Consider the following 12,877-nt stretch of genomic DNA (forward strand, 5'->3'; position numbering starts at 1 on the left):
TTTGTTTCATCAATTATTATGAGTGGCTAAACTATTAAACTGTCTAGGTTTGGATGAATACTTTTTAGACTCGTTTTATTTTTGGTTTTGGATTGTTTATTGATTGGTTCATGCTTCGGTAAAGTTTTTATTATATTTGGTTGTGATGCATATGCGTATTTGGTATTAATTTATGATCAATTTTTGTTCCATATGTGTCTTTATGAATATCTTTCATGTATGGATGCATATTAGATTGTTTACGGTGTGTTTACAACTAGTATATGGTTTATTGTTAACGTATTCCATAGGAACGGTAATTGAAATTTTAGAGATACCTTATATTCTGTCACTTGAGAGACCGGTAGGTAATAAAGTGTCGTCTGTTTTGCTCTTTTGTGGGTTTGGGTAGTCATTGCACGGGAGTGAGTTACCCTAGACTTCTTTAGATTCTTACAAATCCTAATTATAATCGAATTAAAAAAGAATACCCCTTACGCCTTAGGGTGTTTTGTGATTAGAGAGACCGGAAGGTAATTTAGTCTTTGGGTACCTTAGCATAGTTAGGTAAGGTGAGATTGGGAGGTGATTCGAACCATTAAACCTTGAGCTTACATGATATTTAGGGTTCTTTGGTATTGTTGGTGAGACCGGGAGGTGATCTAGCATACTTTAGTTATTCCTTAAGTTACATATTTTCCTAATCCGGTTACCAAGCATAAACCCAATTCAAAGAGTTACGAGTTTACTAGTAGGATTCCTTGCCTTGGTAGTTGTTTCCCCTATTCAAGTTCCAACCCTATTTGTTCGTGTCTAGTTTTAGTTTAAGTATTCTTTAGTTTATAGTTAATAATTAAAAACACAAAAAATCAATCAATCAAGTTTAGTTCAATTGAGTCAGAATCTAGTTTAGGTGTCGCTAGTGTCTTGTTGGTTCGACATCCGGATTTCATTAGGCTTTACTACATTCAATAGGTGCATTTGCCTGTCTAGTGGTCTAGCATTGGGAGAGTCTAGATTTATAAATTTAAAACTAGAGTGTTTAAGTTAGGTTAAGTTTTTATATACCGTAATTTGCACATCACCAGGTTCCAGGTTGTGAAGCATACTAGACCATTTGATTAAACCTATATACAAAACTCATTTGTTTATACCTATAATCTAAAGACTAAATAGTTGACCTTACTGATTGTCAGAACGTAATCCGAACAATTGGTTTGGATGAATAATAACCTAATTGATTATCAGTTTTAATGTTTGATAAATGCAATCGGCCTAATGGCTAAAGATAAATGAGTCAATATATGACTTTAAGAACCTAATTCTAAAAGTTGATGACCAACCAAATCAATTAACCGATAAAACCTCAAAGCATTCAATTATGAAAAATTGTTTTATTGCACAAGTTAACAAACATCAAGAGTTAACTAACCGAATGATTAATCGAATCCAAATCCAATATAGAAGTTTAAAATACCAAAAGTCCCCAAATATGGTTACAAGTGATTTAGCCTTGCATCTTGATCTTGATTATCTTCATTGATTCTTGAAAGAATGATAACATGGATGATTGTGATGATTGAAAGGTGTTATAATGGTGGAAGATAGCCCCAAAGTCTCCCCATACGATAGAGTATGATCCTCTCTCGATTCTAGGTTTTTTGTAGCTTTAAATATGGGGAAAATAGAAAAACCCGTTTTGCATCAGTCCCCGCTGTAAGCTACAACAAGGCCACCGTAATCTATGGTGGCCTGGCTAGCTGTAGCTTACGGCTCTTACTCTCTACCTTATGGCTTAGCTGTGTAAATCCTCCACCATAAGCTATGGTGGAGGCATCATAGGCTACGATGGAACCTGAACCATTTTTTTCGTTTTCTCTTTTCATGCTATTTGTTCGCCTTTCCGACCCCGGTTGCTTTCTTTTAACCGCAACTTGATTTCTTGCCATCCTAAGTGCTCCAAATTACTTCCTTTAAGCTTCGAGAACCTACAATCATAAAGCCAATCAAAGTATTCGTGTTCAATATATATAAACAACTAGGCACCACGTTTTAAGCATTAAAAAGCGCATTCTTTTACCCACTCATCAACCAGTAACGATCAGGTTTAACTAAGGTCCGGTTTTACCGACCGAATAAATGTTGTTTTGAATATTTATTTTTTTATATGTTAATCTTTTTATATCTTAATTTGATGAATGCATTTTTTGTGTTTTAACATTGGGTAGATAAACATATTCCAACAGGCCTGACACAACAAGCCGGGTGAAACACTATTTTCATACAAGTTACTCAACATTTTGTGTTAGTGTGTTACCACTATTGGAGATATGTAAAATTATCTAGTACTTAACACATTTATAGTGATATGTTCTATCTATCACAGTTATATGGTTTAATTTCATAAAATAACATTTTTTTGTGTGTGTTAGATGAACGCTGTGCAAGGCATCTAGAGTGGGTTTGCGTAAACAAAATATGATAACTCAGATCCCTTTGTGGTACTTGTTTATGACCTAAAAGTGTGGAAGAATGTTGGACGCCGGAAGAAGCAGCACATATTCAACTTCTGGCTGATTCTTATTACACCATGACCGACGATCCCAGTTCTTTGACGGGAGATTTTACGTGCCTAAGGATTTTATAATGTAGTTACTTAATCGTTAACAAATACTAATAATTTGTTGAATGTTTGTTGGTTGCTCTCTTTCAAGAAAAACCGGAAGTGATGGAGGCACAAAACACGAATGTGTTAACAAGAGATGGGGCGCGTGCTGTGGAAGTCGAGAGGCTATGGCAAGAAATGTAGTATAGCAAAAAAAAAAAAGATATTGTGACATCCCACATCGGTTGGGAAGGAGAACTAAGCATTTTTTATAAGGAGGTGGATACCTTCCCCATCATAACGCGTTTTGGGCGCTTAATGGTAGTGGATGAGAGGAGAACTCCACAGTTAAGCGTGCCCAGGTGGGAGTAGTATCAGGATGGGTCACCTCCTGGGAAGTTTTCACATGGGCAACCAAAAGCAAATCCGTGAGGCGATGGTGGCACGTCCCGGCCAAAGCGGACAATATTAAGGTACGACGGTAGCTGGGCTGTTATGATTCAAAAAATGAAACAACTTGAACAACTTGTGAAAGACTAATTTAGACAACTGTCGGGATTGAAAACCCTTCTCGAGCAATTCCAATTATGAGATCAACCATTTCAAACTATGAGCTTAGCCTCTCGGTGTCGAATGTGTCAACTAGGGGTGAGCAAAAATTGAACCATAATCGAAAACTGAACTGTTAACTGAAATTAACCATAACTAAACTGATCGTCTATGGTTAAGTAAATACAACTAACAAACCATCCGATTATGGTTACGGTTATTTTGTCTTTGTTAACCGACTTTAACCGTAATCGAACCTTGTATATTTGTGTCTTTCCAAATTTCATACCTCTTTTTCCAACTTTTATATCTCCATTTCTAGATTTGAATATTTAAATTCATGTGGTAGTTGTTTATAACCGAGCTTGAAGCAATATAACAAATCTTAAAACGAAAATATTTTAGTTTCAAAACTTTATAATTAACCTTGAAACACATAAACGAACTCAGCCACTTTATACACCACTGTCTAAGCTTCTTATGAAATAAAAATTACAATGATATGACTATACGACATTAAATATTTAATATACTATAAATAATTAATACATTAAATGATACTTTTTTTTTCCTCTTTAAGTGTCATGGTTTGAAAAACACAAAGTTTAAAATAGATTAAATGATTACTTTCTTTGTTTACCAAATGACAACAATGCCCTTAGAAATTGGGTCCATCAATAATGTTTACTAATGCTAGTTGTGTGTGTTTATGAATAAACTTGAAAATTGGCTGATAAATTTTGAATGTAGACATTTGTAATGGGACAAATAAAAAATAAAATATAGACACTTTTAATGGGACGAATGAAGTATTAGATATTTAAAATACCATAGGTAACATAAAAAATAGATTCTAGTTTTTTTTTAGACAAGAAAATTTTATATTCCAAGTCAAACAAGATGAGAACAAACGAATTAATTCAAATAGATTTGTTTTGATACCTTAAAACTATCACCACAACAATGTTTGCATTGGTTTTCACTTACTTTTCATCATCATCGTATCCTGTCTTTTAACAAAATTACAAGCAGTCATCTTGAAATCAATGCTTTAAACTTTTCATATATCAAAAAGATAATTTCTTGAAACCCCATCCAAGAATATTTCAAAAACTTGCATTGATCATGACCTTAAGTCCTATAGGATCTCCTAGCCCTCAGCCTTCAAAATGGGGTCCTATAGTGATTGCTTTGATTAGCACCATGGGAACCTTATTTATAACTTTTAGCTACTTTAACATAATACGACCTTATTCAGTTCGCTCTATCTTGTCAACAGGAAATAGCCAGAGAAGGCTTCTACATGACACGGATGGTAATGATGCTTCTCTACAATTCCAAAGCCGTGGGCTCGACTCTTTCACTGTGAATGATTCCAGTTACACAGTTTATAAGAACGGGTGAATCAGATAAAGATAAAAGTACTGAAAGCACAATTTGTTTGGATGAATATGAAGACAATGAGTGGGTGAAAACATTCAGTTGTTTATAACCGAGCTTGAAACAACATAAATTCAAGAAATAAAAATTACAATGATATGACTATGACATTAAATATTTAATATACTATAAATATTTAATACACTAAATGATATTAGATATTTAATATACCATAAGTAACATATAAAAATAGATTCAAGTTTTTAGTTAGGCAAGAAAATTTTATTTCCCAAGGCAAACAAGACGAGAACAAATAAATAAATTCAAATAGATTGTTTGATACCTTAAAACTATCACCAGAACAATGTTTGCATTGGTTTTCACTTACTTTTCCTCATTGTATCCAATCTTCAACAAAATTACAAGCAGTCATCTCGAAATCAATGTTTTAAACTTTTCATATATCAAAAAGATAATTTCTTGAAACCCCATCCAAGAATATTTCAAAAACTGCATTGATCATGACTTTAAGTCCTATAGGATCTCCTAACCCTCAGCCTTCAAAATGGAGTCCTGTAGTGATAGCTTTGATTGGCACCATGGGAACCCTATTTATAATTTTTAGCTACTTTAACATACTACAACGATGTTCAGTTCGCTCTATCTTATCCACAGGAAACAGCCAGAGAAGGCTTCTACATGATGCGGATGGTAATGATGCTTCTCTACATTTCTAAAGCCGTGGGCTTGACTCTTTCACTGTGAAAATGATTCCAGTTACGCAGTTTATAAGAACGGGTGAATCAGATAAAGATAAAAGTACTGAATGCGCAATTTGTTTGTGTGAATATGAAGACAATGAGTGGGTGAAAACCATACCTAAATGCTCTCACGTGTTTCATGTACATTGCATCGATACATGGTTTCAATCGCATTCAAGTTGCCCTCTTTGTAGATCAGATATTGTAGATCTTGAAGTTTCAATCTCTACATGTGAGAGTTTTGAAGAAAATCCTATTCGAGAAGATGTTGTTGAAGAAAGATCGGTTTTTTATCAAGCTGTTCGTTCTCATATCCTGCAAAATTCTAGCTTTTCTAGGCTATAAAGCTTATTTATGTATCCTAGATAATATCTGTCTACACTTCACCAAAAAGAAATTCTATCAATAATCACAAATTTTGGTAACATTTATGTTGTAGCTACAAACTGTAGTACTTGTGTATATATGTCAAACTAGTGCACAAGTATTGTGAGATTGATTAATTTGTCGCCAAGCCGATTGATTAAGAAATTGAAGAAGTTAACAAGATTGAATGAACAATAATTTTATTGATAATGGTTATTCTTGTTCGTTGAATGATCAACCGTTATATACATCGAACCGATGTGTTTGTAGGGTTGTGCTGATTCAAACGTTGTACATAATCTTACACATCAAACTTGAGCCACACATTTTATTAAAAAAAAATCCCGAAAAATAATCATGCCAAACAAAGACTCCATGACCCGTTATTTATACCAATACTTTTTATCGAACTCTAGTTCCTAACAACCATGAATAACTAAACTATAAGATAAATATAATGTTTTTCTTGTCCCAACTTTGATAAACCTAAGCCAAAATAAATAGACTAAATAAACTACTAACAAAATAAACCAAATTAAACAAACGCAGTTGTACGTAAAAACTAAATTGACTTACGATATCAAAAGACGATAACTGAAGAAATGTGAAGGCCAAACGATTACTAGAAGTTATCATATAGGGCCTTAGCAAGAATTATGTGATGCGATAACTTCTAGCATATGAGACTTACGGCTAAGCGACAACATATGACGTGCGAGAACTTCATTAGACGCGAGAACTCAAATTCACACTAGAACTTCAGTTTCAGTATAAATAGGGGTCCTGAATGTTTATTTTAGGATGTGTACACGTAGTGAATCACCACCCAAGGGGAGCTTAAATGATATATATGTGTGTATGTATGATCAAAGCATTTGATCATGTATTAATCATTCGGTTATCAATACACATGATTCCTATCATTGTTTCATTTAAGGAATGTTAAAGATTTTTGTGTTCCCAAGTTTCTTCAGAGTTCAAGGTACTTTTCCATCAAGCCTGTGCCTGTTTATGGATTAATGCAATGGATATTGAATGATAAGTGATTGTGGTTGATATACGATGCATATGGATAGATGATTAGAGCATATTCACTGATTTCATGAATTAATTTGAAGAACTGTTGTCGGCCATTGTTAGCTCTGGTTTTGCTTCATGTTTATACTTTTTTTGCTTAACAGATAGTAATTTCATATTCAAAACGTGATTGTAAGTTTTCGCTTGATTTAAATAGGCAATATTGATGATGTCTGAATTGTTAATCAGCAACAACATCGTGAACTTCTGAATCGGCTAGAGCTGATTTGATGAAGATGTTTGTTGGAAGCGACTTAGCACAAGTTCCGGATATAGAGTTTGGTATTATACGATGTTGTTAGTCGATGATGTGCAAAGGAAAAGTAAGCTAGGATGATATGGATACATGGGCTTGGTGTGTTTTGGGCTAAGGTTTTCATCAAACCTGCTGTGGGCTGATGTTTATGGAGCTGTTGATTGATTTAGTTTGTGATATGGAAAAGAGGAACCACCTAGGTAAGGTATCTTAACTACTATCAACGAAACTCAGGTGACAAAGAACACACGACACCATATTCTAAAGAGCTAAACAAAATTAAGGAAAAATAGATCTATGCGGTCATTCTAACTAAAAACCCTTAAAAATGTCTAGAAAGTATATAAGGCACAGTGGAATTTCTAAGTATCCTAATGATAAATTACTTGGTCCGTATAAATATCACAAACTCCTCTAAGGCCCGTACGGCCGTACTCATAACAAACCTAGAGAATAATGGGTACGTAATTCAACTTAAATGACTACATATAACTCAGTTTACAAATTAGCCTAATCGAAAACTAGACAACCGATCGAGTTCTCGCATCGGTTAACTAAATTAACTAGACCAAAAAGATAAACCAGTCCCCTAATGTTTGGTCAAACTAAAAGGAGGTGAATTACCGAGATAAATGCTACTAGACAACGAATCATATGGCTAGTTATGACCATAAAAACAAAAAAACTAAATATAAAAGGATTAACATGCAACCCTAGATAACACAAAACTAATTCACACAAGCAAGGTTACATGAGATTCAAATAATCAACTCACACAAAAATCATACTAGCATTCACAAAATAAAATCATGCATAAAAATAGAACTTGACAATAGAAATTTAATTATATGGTCGTTAATCATCCCAAAACAACCGTTAAAACGTCGCTATTCAACCAAACCTATTTAGTTCTAACAAATTTAGTTACTCATATAAAATGAAGATCAAAAAAATAGTAGCAAACATGACCCAAATAGAAACTAAAACGAAAGATTAACAAACTTTATTGTTGTCTTGCTCCTTTGCTCCAATATATATATATATATAGAAGATATTTCAAATGAGTGCCTCTTTGAGTTTTAAGAACTCGAAAGAACTCAGTATAACGATTTTTTTTTTTCGAATTTTTTTTCACATGCCTAATATATGTAGGTTACATACACGTAAAAAAATTACAGAATTTTTTACGCACCGAGCTGACTTTTTACACATGTGTAACAGACGTAAAAGTTAGTGTAACCACTTACATCTTTATTTTCTCTCATACTTTGACTTTTTTGTCAGATTTAATCTAAACCACATATTCCAATCCATTTAATTAAATATGTGGCTTATAATGGAGTTCTTAAGTTCTTACAACTCAACATAGTTCTCAAAAGATCTCTCCCTTATATATATATATACTAGTAGGAGACCCGCGCGATGCGGCGGGAGCCGATATTGTTTAGCATTCGGATGATGTTATTTTAGTGATTCCTCATAAATTGAATGGATATATAATACTACATGTTACATACTACATTTATTTCGATCAAGTAGATGTAACCCCAATGTATTCTATTGATTATAATAATTCATAATGAGCACAATTCTAGTTTTCACAACATGGATACGATCGTAGGATAGCTACCACTAACATGTGAAGTTACTGATAAAACTGCTGTAGTAATCAAAATATATATCCAGCAGTAATCAAAACTGCAGTAAAAAAAAAAAGGTTAAAAGGTTGTTAGTTGGAATAGCATGTATGACATATCCAGTAGTAATCAATATATATACAATATGTATGACATGCATACATATGCAGAAATAATAACACATAAAAAATCATAATATTCTTTTTATCATTGTCTATGATTTTGCTTTTTAAAATACCCTACTTAATCTTATAATAGAAACGTGTTCGAATAAATAAAATATACACTAATTACTAAAGAATTAATGTAGAGCCAAATGAATATAGAGCCAGGGGTATGATGTCAATTAGAACTGGATTATTATAGATCGTTAATGTGTTTATAATGGATTGAACTAAATGATAAAGCTTAAGTCATGATTATTTGTTTTCGATTTATTCGGTGTGCTCAGGTTATTCGATTTGAACCGATTCATATTTAATTAACATGAAAACCAAACCTAAAACTAAATTACAGATCTGGTTTCGGTTCAAAACCAAAATCAGCCCGAATTTGTATTTTAGTTCAATTTCAATGAATAGTCAAGTCATTACAAACTCTAGAAAATATAACACATGTTTAAAGCTTTCTAAGTTGACAAAGGTATTTTAAAGGCGAACCAAAATTAAACTTGCAACTCCTGGAAAAAGCTATTATAACTTATGAATTATGACATACCGAATCAGCAACGAATTCAAGCCAATATCTAAGTAACAATGCGGCGCTCCAATCATCAGAGCTACATACATGGGGTTGTAATATTAATGTAAATAATACTTAAATATACAAAATATTACTGTAAATGAAATGAATTTGCTTACCACTATAGGAATCATAAACACCAAAAAATCTGACACGGTCACTTGTTTCCACCTGCAACAAAAATAAATAAATAATAAATTAATTTAAGAAGCCCATTGTACTCAACCAGATTTAACTTATTGTAAGATTTACATTGCTATCCGATAACCGAACCGAATAGCATTTGAATTTGTCGGATTCGGTATCGGTCCTCGATTAAACTTGGGTCAGCTTTCAGATGACAATGATGTCCAACAGTGAAATATTACAATTTAGTTTTTAATAAAAGAGTTTCGAGCTGGCCCAAACCAAACAATGACCTCGCATCAATGTTAACCATCCAGCCAACCTCATTTTATCTTTACTAATGTTATATTATTATTGTGATACACTAATTATTCATAAAATCTTCTTGGCAACCCCACAAAACAACCACAACCGAAGCCGTGATTGTTAAACTATAGAAAAAACAATAGTTATATGATTATTTTGACCTGTTTTCTAAAAAGATTATTTTGAACGGTTCTATACAATTATAAAAAACAATCAATGTTATGTATACATATTATAAAATCATCAAAGTAGTAAAATAAAGAATATAAATAATACCTTAAGCAAAGAAAATAGTTGGTATTCGTCTAACTGAGAAGTCGAAGCAACCTTTAACATAACAAATGGCAACATGGTTTAATCAAATTATACCATTTTTCCCCATGTTAACATCGAGTCTGACTTAATAGTGGCTTCCACATTTTTGCTCCCAAACCAGTATGTCATTCCCATTCGGAATAGAGTTTAGATCGGAGTCCCCTATTTACCACACTTACACTCAACTCTGATACAAAAATAAAAAATTAGAGTTAATTAAACATTATTTAATGTTTTAAAACTTAGAAAAGTGAACTTACATATGAAGATTAACTCTCGAACCAGCCCCTAATGAATTCCATGCTATGGCAGCAGTCTAAGACGACGTCGCAAGAATCCGTCAATCACCGGAAAATCCTCCACCGCCTCCACAACCACTTTTTTCACATGTTCTTAAACAGATTAGGGCCACCGGAAAAACGACCCATACGGTCGGTAAACGAACCCGAGAAAACCGAAAATGAAAGAAAAGTCACCGGACTTACCTACTTCGCTGGATTCTCTTCTGAAACCGTCACCGCCGATAGGGTTTAAGCCCTCGTCACTGCTGCTAATAGAACAAGAATTTAAGATGTAAGGGTGAAAAATACCTTCCAACAGATCTGGGATTTGGTCTCTGGAATGCTTAGGGTTTCTTTCGAGTGAGTATGAAAGCCAGATTAGGATTTTGAATTTTGAATCTAGAATATATGCATACACACAAGTAGCGAATACAGAATTTGAATTATATGCTTTAAGGATTGTACATTGTGCTTTGGTTTATTGTACAACTCTTAATTTCAACATCTTAATTCTCTCTCTTATCTCTATTATATATATATACATATATAGGCTTAAGTTCAGAAGATCAATAAAATTAAAGTGAGAAATGTGAAAAATGAATATGAACCACTAGTTTTATTTTATGTTTTAAATGTTTAAAAATAAATGAAAAAAATGTAAATGCAACAATAAATGCACTCTCTCTCTTCAATTAATACAACCAATATAACCATAATAAATCCATCTTTTTCAATTAATACAACTAATATAACCAAAATAAATCCTCTCTAATTAATAAATATCAAAACATAATATATTTTTTTTCAATTGATATACTTAGAAAAATTATTGTTATAAATAATAATAAAAAAATATCATACAAATGTGTTCATTAAATATAAATAATAAATATATAACATACACAAAGTTATATAACCTACACTTGTTTTGAGCAATAAAAACGTACAACATACAAAAAAGTATACAATTTACATATGTAATTCGACATCAACAATTATATAAACTAGAAAAAGATACACACATCCTATATGTGTGTAGGTTATATGTTTTTCGTGTGTAGGTAATATGTTTCTTATTCTTAGAATAAGTGTATGTTACATGTTTTGTGTAGGTTGTATATTTTTTATTTACATTTAATGCTAACATATGTAAGATAGTTTTTGTATTATTCATCAAAATGTACCTACGTGCTGATGGATATTGATATATTGAGTTGGAAGAAATTGGTTTTGAATAGAAAAAATATTTAATGTATGAATAAATTGTATTTAAATGTGTAGGATAAAATTTTCGAGTGTAGGTTATATGTTTATCGTGTGTAGGTTATACGTTTTCGTGTGCGTGTGTAGTTTATGGATGCTGAATTTTGTGTGTCAGTTATATGTTTTTCGTGTGTAGGTTATATGTTTTCTTATTCTTAGAACAAGTGCAGGTTATATGTTTTTGTGTAGGTTGTGTACTTTTTTGTTGATATTTAATGTAAACACGTGTAAGATAGTTTTTTGTACTATTCATCACAATGTAAATACGTGTTGATGGATTTAATATATTGAGTTAGAAGAAATTGGTTTTGGATAAAAAGAAATTTTAATGTATAAATAAATTGTACTTGTGTAGGATAAAAATTCAAGAGAGAAAAATAAGTTATAAAGATAAATGAATTCTTAATATTTTTCAATTATAATAATTTGATTAGTTATATTAATTAAATAGATTACTATTATATTTATAAGTTATATTAATTGAAGAGAGAGAGCATGCATTAATACTTTCCTTATTTATCTTTAAGCATTTAAAACCTAAATTAAAATTAGTGGCCCATATTCATTTCTCACAGTAATTTCATTTCTCTCATAAACCATCCCCTATATATATATATATATAGGGGTGGGTTAAAATAAAAAGAGATAGTTTTCTAGGAAGACTAGGAATAAATCATAGCCATTGAATCATGTTAATCAATGGTTGAGATTTAAAATTACCAAAAACCGACATAGTTTCCTAGAATTACTCTTTCACCATTATAACCGACATAGTTTCCTAGAATTATTCCTTCAACATAGGTTATAATGTCACATGTCAAAAATTTATTGGTTCTTACCATTCATAGAAAACTCTTTATTCTTATTTGAACCCTTTTATATATATATATATATATATATATATATATAGGGATAGGTTATTGTAAAAAGACAATGTTTTTTAGAAATGGTAAGAATAATTATGGGCCATTAGATTAGGGGATCCAAGGGTTGAGATTTAAAATTATCAAAAACTGACATAGTTTCCTAAAATTACTCTTTCACTATTATAACCGACATAGTTTTCTAGAATTATTCTTTTACCATAAGTTTTAATGCCAAATGTAAAAAATATATTGGTTCTTACCATTATAGAAAACTCTTTATTCTTATTTGAACCCTTTTCTATATATATATATATGTGTGTGTGTGTGTGTGGTCTGGATCAAAATACAAATAAAAGTAACATGCTAATT

Source organism: Bidens hawaiensis, unplaced genomic scaffold (genome assembly GCF_021521415.1).
Source record: "Bidens hawaiensis isolate Kalapana, Puna unplaced genomic scaffold, B.hawaiensis_p1.1 tig00025586_1, whole genome shotgun sequence".
Lineage (NCBI taxonomy): Eukaryota > Viridiplantae > Streptophyta > Magnoliopsida > Asterales > Asteraceae > Bidens > Bidens hawaiensis.